At 35.1% G+C, this 9,268-nt stretch overlaps 1 long non-coding RNA gene across 1 annotated transcript; it reads right to left on the bottom strand.

Moving 5' to 3' along the window:
• Nucleotides 1–356: 356 nt before the first annotated feature.
• Nucleotides 357–1,821, bottom strand: LOC107918551 (uncharacterized). The gene is made up of 2 exons (XR_001690150.2): nt 1,527–1,821; nt 357–812 (listed from the first exon to the last, which is right to left on the bottom strand). It is a non-coding gene; the product is annotated as an uncharacterized lncRNA (long non-coding RNA).
• Between the last annotated feature and the right edge of the window lie 7,447 nt (nt 1,822–9,268).

Here is a 9,268-nt window from a genome sequence, read left to right on the forward strand (position 1 = left end):
AATGAAATAAATCATCACATTATGATCAACACCAATATAAGATTAACTAGGTACATACTTCACATTTTTACATATCAAATGAGATCATTAACACAACCACCTATTACATGCCATATAATCCAAAATAAACGTTCAAAAACTACTGAAATCGAATGGATAGTGTGACTTAAGTGATGATCTGGTCTTCCGTCCCACAAAAAGATATCAACAAGAAAATGCAAATCACACAATTTTATTGAAGCTTAGTAAGTTCGAAGGATAGTAACAATGAATCTAACCGAAATAAACATAACAATTTAATTAAATACAATTCCACAACTAATGTTTCCTGTCATCCACAATTTCAAATCAGTGAATTACATAGCTCAATTCAATTCTCACATAATAATTTTCGGAAAGCATACATGTCCACAACAAAATTACTTCAAGATATCAAGTACAAAACATGTCATTCGAAGTCTTTAAACAAGTAATTAATCCAATAATTACGACTTGATGAACGACTTACAAATACGAGTACACAAGTAGTCCAACTGAAACACACCAAGCACTCATAAGAGCTAATCCAACCAATAACATTACTCGGCACTTAGTGCCTAGCCCGCAGGTCAGCATCCCTCCAAAACACACCTCGGCACTAAGTGCCAGCCCGAAGACTTTACATCCACCCTTGGTAACACGCTAGAATCCGAGAATAATACATGATGGCTCGCAACAAACGTTGAACCTTGGTATACTCAGGAAATATATAATTCATGTAACATCTCCTCCTCTTCAAGCCCCGTATAACATTCCATGTAATCAGTCATACTCTATCCCACGTTCATCCGACCCAAACATAATAATTCAATAGGCATTTTCATAGTAATTTCACATCATTAATATAACAATTAATATCCATTATTCCATAGCATATCATTATACAATTCATATAAATATTAAATTACAAACCGAACGAACTTACTTGGACTAAATTATAATAGTTGCAGAAGTTTAGGGACTATTCTGCAATTTTCCCTTTTCCACGTAAGCCAATAGGGTATTGATCTAAAATGTAAATTTTTTTCTTTATTAGCTTATAATCATATGTCAATTAATTCTGCATTTTATACCCTTTTATATTTTGAAATTACACAATTACCTTAACTTTTACAACTTTTGCAATTTAATTCTTTAACCTAAAAATCATCAAATTAATCATTTTTTCAAGTTCAAAATTTACAGCCAAATAATCTAGGCCCTTAAACAGTCCCAATTATACCTCTAAATCACCATCAAACATTAAAAATTTGACATTTTAATAATTTAATCCTTAAATCAAAAAATAATAAAAATTACTTCACAAAACAACCAAATACTACAATTAAATCTTCAAACACATAATTATCATAAAAAACAACTAAGATTCATCAATGACAACTTCTAAAATTTTTACAGATTCAAAAATGGAGGTACGGATTAGCTAGACCTATTTGTAACGATCTCAAAAATATAAAAATTTCAAGAAAACATGCAAATTTCCATACCATACAAGGCCAAGGAGTTGCCTGAAGCTTCCTAAGTCTTCAATGGCGATTTCAGCAGGTGATAAAGAAAGATGAAGGAGAAATGTCTAATTCTTTCAATTTGTTTTGTTTAATTTTGATTTAATTACAAAATTGCCATCCAATATGTTTTAATTAATTAATTTTGTTCCTTTTGCCGTACACTAGCCTTTAACAAGGTTTAATTACTTCATTGGCCCTCCCACATTTATTAGTTAAGTTATTAAATCATCTACATGCAATAATTACTAAGTTTTGCACATTTTACAAATTAATCTTTTTTTCTTTAATTAGTTATCTAAACATTAAAATTTATTAACCAAATATTAATACGACTCTAATGAATTCGTAAATATTTTATAAATAATATTTACAGGCCAACACAACAGAAATTTGTGGTCCCAAAATCACTGTTTCATCACCGCTAAAAAACGGGTTGTTACACGGTAAAAAAAGAAAAAAGATACGGGAAGATAGAATAGAAAGAAGAGGGCTTAACTTAGTAAAGAAGATAGAAAAGAGAAGAGAAAAGAAATACTAGAAAAAAGAGTTAACAGTAGCTTAGTTTTTTAAGGTTTAATTTTTTAAAGAAGATAGAAAAAGAAGAAAAGGTAGGCACCCCATAACCCAATCAATACTGCTGACGCACCATACAAACCCCCAAAATACAAGTATTTGTATTTCATACTCGCATAAATCAGCGTTGCTTATCCTAGACCTTTAACCCATGATTTTTTTTACTAGCGGGTTAATAATCGGGCTGAAAAAAAAAGAGCGGTGCTGCCTCTCCACCACCCTCCACTACTCACAATATACCATTTCCGTAGATAATGGGGACGACATACCATTTTAGTATTTATTTTTTATTTTTATTTTATCTAGATAAAAAAAAGGCCCTACAAGTTCTATTTCATATGGTTTTTCAAAGCTACCTCTATTAGCAAATCGATTCTCTTTCAATCAAAATACCTATGCTCATTATGATGGATCACATTTACTGCCTACCCATCAAAATTACTACTCAACTTTTCCGCAAAAGCATAATAATTTATTTAACCCTCTAATTTTGCAAAAAAGATTATTTTAGTCTTCTATTTAATTTATTATATTTTTTTAATTCTTAAATTTGCCTCATTTGTCAAATTATTTTAAAATAAATAAAAAAAAATCTGTTTAACTTTGTTGGTGGCATACAGTGGGTTAACACATGATGCAACGTAAACAATTAATTAATTTTTAAAAATTTAAAATACTTAAAGTATTTTTCATATATTTTTTTAGTGATTTTTATATTTCTCATTTTTTAAAAATTAATTAATTATTTATGATGCCACGTGGTTATCTATTCGTATGACACCAACAAAGTTAACAAACATTATTTTATTTAACCATTTTAAAGTGATTTGATAAATAATAAAAGTTTAAAAATTAAAAAAACGAAAAATTAAATGAAAAGATAAAATAAAATTGGGAGGGCAAAATATATTCCAAAAAAACCCTTCATTCGGTGACCCACTTCCTCATATTATTGTTCCCACAGGTGCACATGTGGGACATGTATCTTCCTTAGCTATTGATGTTGCATGTTGCATTTGTGGCTACACTAAGGGTTGTTGCTGTCACAACCCAATTATGAGATTTTGGTGTATACATAATAGATTAACGTTTTAAAATAAAATTAAGTGCATCCATAAAATCATAATCAGTCAAAATTTTCATTATTTACGTTTGCAAAATACACACTTTAATTATATGGTTATAAATATATTTGAAAAGAAAAAATAATAATGGTTGAGAACGGAGAAGATGAGAAATTGATCGGTGATCGGAACACTAAAAAAGTTCGCTTTAAGGGCTTGGATTCTATTGCTGAAAATGATATGGTTGTGGATAAAGTTTTAGGTTGAGGGGCTCTTATCCCTAGGAGAGACGAGGATTTTGAGTTTCTAGATGAAGTGGTGAAAACGACAGTTAATGGTATTCCTGCTATTAATTTTTCCGAGAGGTTCCAACAGTTTCTTTTCAGAGAAACGCCGACTACGGTGGTCATTAAACTTCTTGGCCGAAATATTTCATACTTTATTTTACATAATAGAATTCACAGTCTTTAGAAGCCTTCTCAACAGATTCACATAATGGATGTGGAGAATGACTATTTTCTGATTAAATCTCATAGTAGAGAAGATTACGAGAGGGTGCTTACACAGGGACCATGGACTGTCCTTGGTTAGTATCTCATTGTTCAACTATGGACACCGGAGTTTAACCCTTTTCAAGCTTTCCCTAGCAACACTATGGTTTGGATTAGATTATCGGGTCTTCCAGGGTTTCTTTATAAACGACAAATCTTGGAGGAAATCGGGGGTCTGAATCGGAAGGTCACTAAGCTAGATTTTCAGACCGACAAGGGGCTGAAGGGAAAATTTGCTAGAATGGTCGTGTGCATCGATTTGAGGAAGCCCTTAGTTTCTTAGGTTCTGGTTAATGGGGCGGTGCAAAGGGTGGAGTTTGAAGCGCTACCATCCGTGTGTTTCTCCTGTGGAAGGTCCGGTCATTCGAAGGACATGTGTGTGGATGTGGGGTTTTCGCAGGACGTAGCCGGGGGTAGGAGTACAACGACGGAAGGCTTACCGGAGGAAGTCAAAGCAGTGGAGCCGTCGGAGCTGTTCGGACCCTAGATGATCGTTGAGAGGAAGTCACGGTGAAACTCTAAGGGTCACCAAAATCCTGCAACGAAAATCGCCGTGAGTGGTGGCCCGAATCTGCCTGGATTGAAACCGGCCAAAACTAGTGAAATAGAAGCAGAATTTTCGGGGATAAGATTTCAAAAGGTAGACTTTCTAAAAAGGGAATAATCAGAAGGGTGTTTCTAGGGCAAAGGAAAATATTGGGTTAAATCCCAAAACGACAAATAACTTTAGCGTCTTGGGAAAGGAATTAGTGGATGGGTTGGAATTTTTGAAGGAAGCTGCTGGCCAGGTGGATCATGGGCTCGTGATGGCAGAATTGGGTATACAAAATAGGCCACTGTTAGACCCAGTAAGCCATTTTAAAGCTGCGATGGGAAAAAACGATAACATTAAGGGTTATGGGCCTGTTTTAACGGGTCAAGAAATTGGGGGTTTGGAACTATCTTTTAATTCGGACAGTGTCGATACAGTGCATGAGGGTCTTCCAAATAACAACGCATCTTCGACTGATTTTAATTGAAGGTTAATTCCATTCGGGCATTACTGCTCAAATTAATCCTATATTTGAGGGTCCTGTGGAATCAATAGTAGAAATTAATAAGGAACTACTTGATTCTAGTAACCACTCGGTGGTTACTTTTAAGGGAAAAAATAGACTAAATATTGCTAAATCTATTGAAGCTGGTATTTCAGTTGGAAGAGATAAAGGAATACCGATTTCAAAAGTGAGGGTTTCAAGAACTAAAGGGGATAATGTTCGAAATAATGGTGCTATTAGTAAGATAATTTGTGAACGCAAGGGCATTTTAAAAATTCTGAGAGTGTAAGGGTTCCACTGTTGGACTCTATGAATTCGATGGCCAAACTCCTCAACTCGTAAATTAACGGGGCTGAGATGGGGAACTTGAACATTTATGGGAAACGTAGGGAAGACACATGCTAGTCATGAGCTACGGTACGTTACTCTCCTTTTATTTTTACTTTTTTCTTTAATGAATTTGTTTATTTTTGCATGGAACTGTTAAGGGTGTGCTAGTAGAAAGTTTTCGAGGATTTTTTTCGAATACAATAGGGAATATAAGCCAGATATTGTTGGCCTTTTAGAAACTAGAGTGAGTGATGACAAAGCTAATTCGATTATTGCAAGTGTTTGTTTTCAATGCTTTCATCAAGTGGGAGCTATTGGCTTTTATGAGGGTATTTGGATTGGGTGGAAGGACTCGTTATGGGTTGATATTATTCGGAGTCATCCCCAATTTGTTGTGATTCGGGTTAACACCCAATTTTTGTTGTCTTTGTATATGATAGTCCTAACAGTCACAAGCGTATGTGGCTTTAGGATGCTTTGAAGATGAATATCCCTTGTTTTGATACCCCTTGGGTGGCTATAGGAGATTTTAATGCGATTTTAGCCTCTAATGAGAAAATGGGGGGGACGAGTCAATCGTAAAAAATGTCCACTTTTTGGAGATTTTATGGATTCTTCTAGGGTTCATGACTTAGGTTTTAGAGGTGCTCCTTTTACGTGGCAGAGAGGTGGAGTTTCGAAACGTTTTGATAGGGCTATTTGGAATAAGGCTTGGTTGACATCATTTCCAAATTTTACCGCGACTTATTTGCCTTGAATCAAGTCCGATCACATGCCTATTTTATTGTCTCTTCGGTTTAAGCTTCATTCATCTAGGGGCCATCCTTCCATTTTCTGGCAGGATGGGTTGAGCATGCAGAGTTTTCTGATTTCATTAAGAATAATTGGAATTTTGTTGGTTCCATGTTTAGCTCAATATCTAATCTCACTTGCCAGCTTAAGGATTGGAATAAGAGGGTGTACGACCATATTAGAACATGCAAAAATAGATTGCTTCAGAAACTCAACACGATGCAAAAAGGTATGGATTGCTCTCAGTTTGATCATTTTTTTTAGTCGAAATGGGAAACTAGAGAGGAATTAGAAAAAGTTTTACATAATGAGGAACTTCTCTGGAAAAAAAAAAGGCGAGGTGTGACTAGCTCTTTTTGGGAGATCGTAACACAAAATTCTTTCATAGGCGCACCCTAAAAAAGAAAAAGCAGAATCGAATTACGACTTTAAAAAATGGAGAGAGGGGGTGGATTTTTTATGATGAGGTATTATGGCAGGAGTCGACTCGTTTTTTTAGAATTTATATGGTGAAGACCTGGGGCCGATGAGAAGTCTTATCACTAGTTCCTTTTCGAAGCTTAAAGATAGTGAGATCTAGATATTGAGCAAACCCTGCCTCAAATGAGGAGATAAAATTTGCCATGTTTGATATGAGTCCTCTGAAGGCACTGGGAAGTGATGAATTTCATGCCGTCTTTTTTCAGAGTCAGTGGGATCAAATTAGGGATTCAGTTTGTACTTAGGTCAAAAACATGTTTAAGGGTGGAAAAATCGACTCGGAGTTGAACAATTCCCTTATTGTTCTCATTCCTAAGGATCCAAATCCAAAATGCTTCTTCACATTTCAACCAATTAGTTTGTGTGAAGTTCTCTACAAGTTAGTAATGAAAATCATTGCCAATTATTTTAAGCTAGTGTTCCCAAGATTTATTAGCCAAGAGCAGACTAGGTTTATTGTGGGAAGGAGTACTATGGATAATATTATCATTGATCAGGAAGTGTTTCACTCTATGAAAATCAAGAAGAAGACTACGAATTGGTTGGCCATCAAGATTGATTTGGAGAAAGCTTATGATCAAGTGCGTTAGGAGTTTATTAATGCATCTATTCAAGCTATAGGTATTTTGAATTACCTTTGTAATGTGATTATGTCTGCTATTACTAACTCTACTATACAGATTTTTTGGAATGGAATCCCAACTCAAAAGTTTCGATCGAAAAGGGAGGTCCACCAAGATGCCCGTTATCCCCTTACATATTTGTTTTGTGCATAGAATGGCTCGACCATAATATCCATTCTAATATCAATTCTAGAAATTGGAGACCTATCCGGTTATCTCGATCGGGCCCTCCACTGTCTAACTTATTTTTCTGTAAATAATCTAATCCTGTTTGGTCAAGCTGCAAAAAATCAAGCTACAATCTAGAAAAAAGTGTTGGACAATTTTTGTGATTTTTCAAGGCACATGATTAATATGCACAAAATGAACGTTTATTTCTTAGAAGGAGTTGGTGATGTTTTAAGAAGTAACTTGTGTCGTATTCTTGGTTTCCAAATAGTGCATAATCTTGGAAAGTAATTAGGACTTCCCTTATTTCATGATAAAGTTACTAACAGTCCTTTGCGCTTTGTGGTGGATAAGGTTCAAAGTAAGTTGTAGGGTTGAGACGCAAAATCATTTTCTCTTATTGGTGATGCAACTCTAGCGCAATAAATTTTTCTAGCAATTCCAAGTTATTTCATGCAGTCAATGTTGATTCCCAAGGGACTTTGTGAGGAAATTGAACGTATGGTGCGTCAGTTTGTTTGGGGGTCTTCAAGCAATGGTAGAAAAGTGGCTTTAGTTGGTTGGGAGGATGTATGTCAGCTTCGGGAGCATGATGGTCTTGATTTTTAGAAGTTGCAGGATCATAATACTTCCTTTATGATGAAGTTGGGCTTTAAACTGCAGGCTGACTCTAGAGCTTTGGGTACAGGTTCTTCGAGCGAAGCATGGAGTAGCTGATGGAATACCAAATAATTTAACTCGTAGTAGAAACTCTTCTTATAGAAAGCCCTTACTAAGGTTTGGTCACTCATTAGTCTTGATTCTCGGACATTCTTGGCTTTATCTGGACTATTTGCTTAGTGACATGGTTTTAATGGATGGTACTTAGGATCTTGAATTATTTCGGATCTGGATACCAGAGATAGTCATACGTAAGATTATCGGTATACCCCCACCACATTCCGGGGCAGGTGTTGACAGAATTATTTGGGGGGTTTAAAGATAGGTTCTTTTTCTGTTAAAAGCGCCTATGGGAGAATTAAGGAAATATTATGAAAGCTGTAGAAAGATGTATGGAAGATTCCTTGAAAGTTCAAAGGACCTCAAAGGGTAAGGGTGTTTGTTTGACTGGTACTTTAGTAAAGACTACTTACTATGTAGAAAGAGTTCATCGAGGTATAGGGCATAGTTCAAATTGTGGAGTCTGTGGTCATAGCTTTGAAGATGCATTACATGTCTTAAAAGACTATCCGGTAGCTAGATATATTTGGAACCTTTTCATTCCCACTGAGCAGCTTATCAAGTTTTATTCTAACAATACACAGGATTAAATCGTTTCCAATCTACAAAATCAGTATGACATTTGCTTTGGAGAGGTTGATAGGGAATGTCTCTTCAGGATTATCATCTGCCATATTTGGAAGATTCGTAACCTTTTTTATCTTTCAAGGTGTGACATGGAGTAGTCTCAATATTATCAGAGTCTCATACAGTTGGGCCAAACATGTTTTGATGATTGAAAAGAGTTATTTGAATTCGGGGAAGGATATGACCTCGCGCTTTGATTTGTCTGAAAGTTGGGTATCTTTAAATACAGATGGTTCTGTTAGGATTGAGGATGATTCTGGTAGCCAAAAAGCAATTGAGAAAGTGATGAATAACAAGGGATGACAATGCTAAAGAGATGGGAAGAAACATTCGTGAAAACAATTGGGAATGGGGTTTATTAGGTTGATTTAAAAAATTGGTTTAATTATTTCATAAAGATTCACAGCTTTTACCCTTTTACAAATCAGTCTCTTTTCTTAAATTATAGACATTTAAAACTCTTTTGAATAAAATTAACTTAAATTTATGAAAACCATTGTCGAAAACACTATCGAGTACCAACCTTACAAAATTTCGAGCTCATATAGGCTAAAATTCTTAAAATACCCTTAAAAAAACTCCTAGGTCTTATTTTGGGGTGTTGCAATTCTCCCCATTAAAAAAATTTTGTCATCAAATTTTACTCGAGTTAACCAAATAGGGATAGTAATGTCTCATCCCTTCCTCGGTTTCCCAAGTAGCCTCTTCCACTTTGTGGTTGCATTACAAAACTTTAACCAACGGGACTCTCTTGTT

The sequence above is a fragment of the Gossypium hirsutum genome, chromosome D08 (assembly GCF_007990345.1).
Source record: "Gossypium hirsutum isolate 1008001.06 chromosome D08, Gossypium_hirsutum_v2.1, whole genome shotgun sequence".
In the NCBI taxonomy this organism is placed as follows: domain Eukaryota; kingdom Viridiplantae; phylum Streptophyta; class Magnoliopsida; order Malvales; family Malvaceae; genus Gossypium; species Gossypium hirsutum.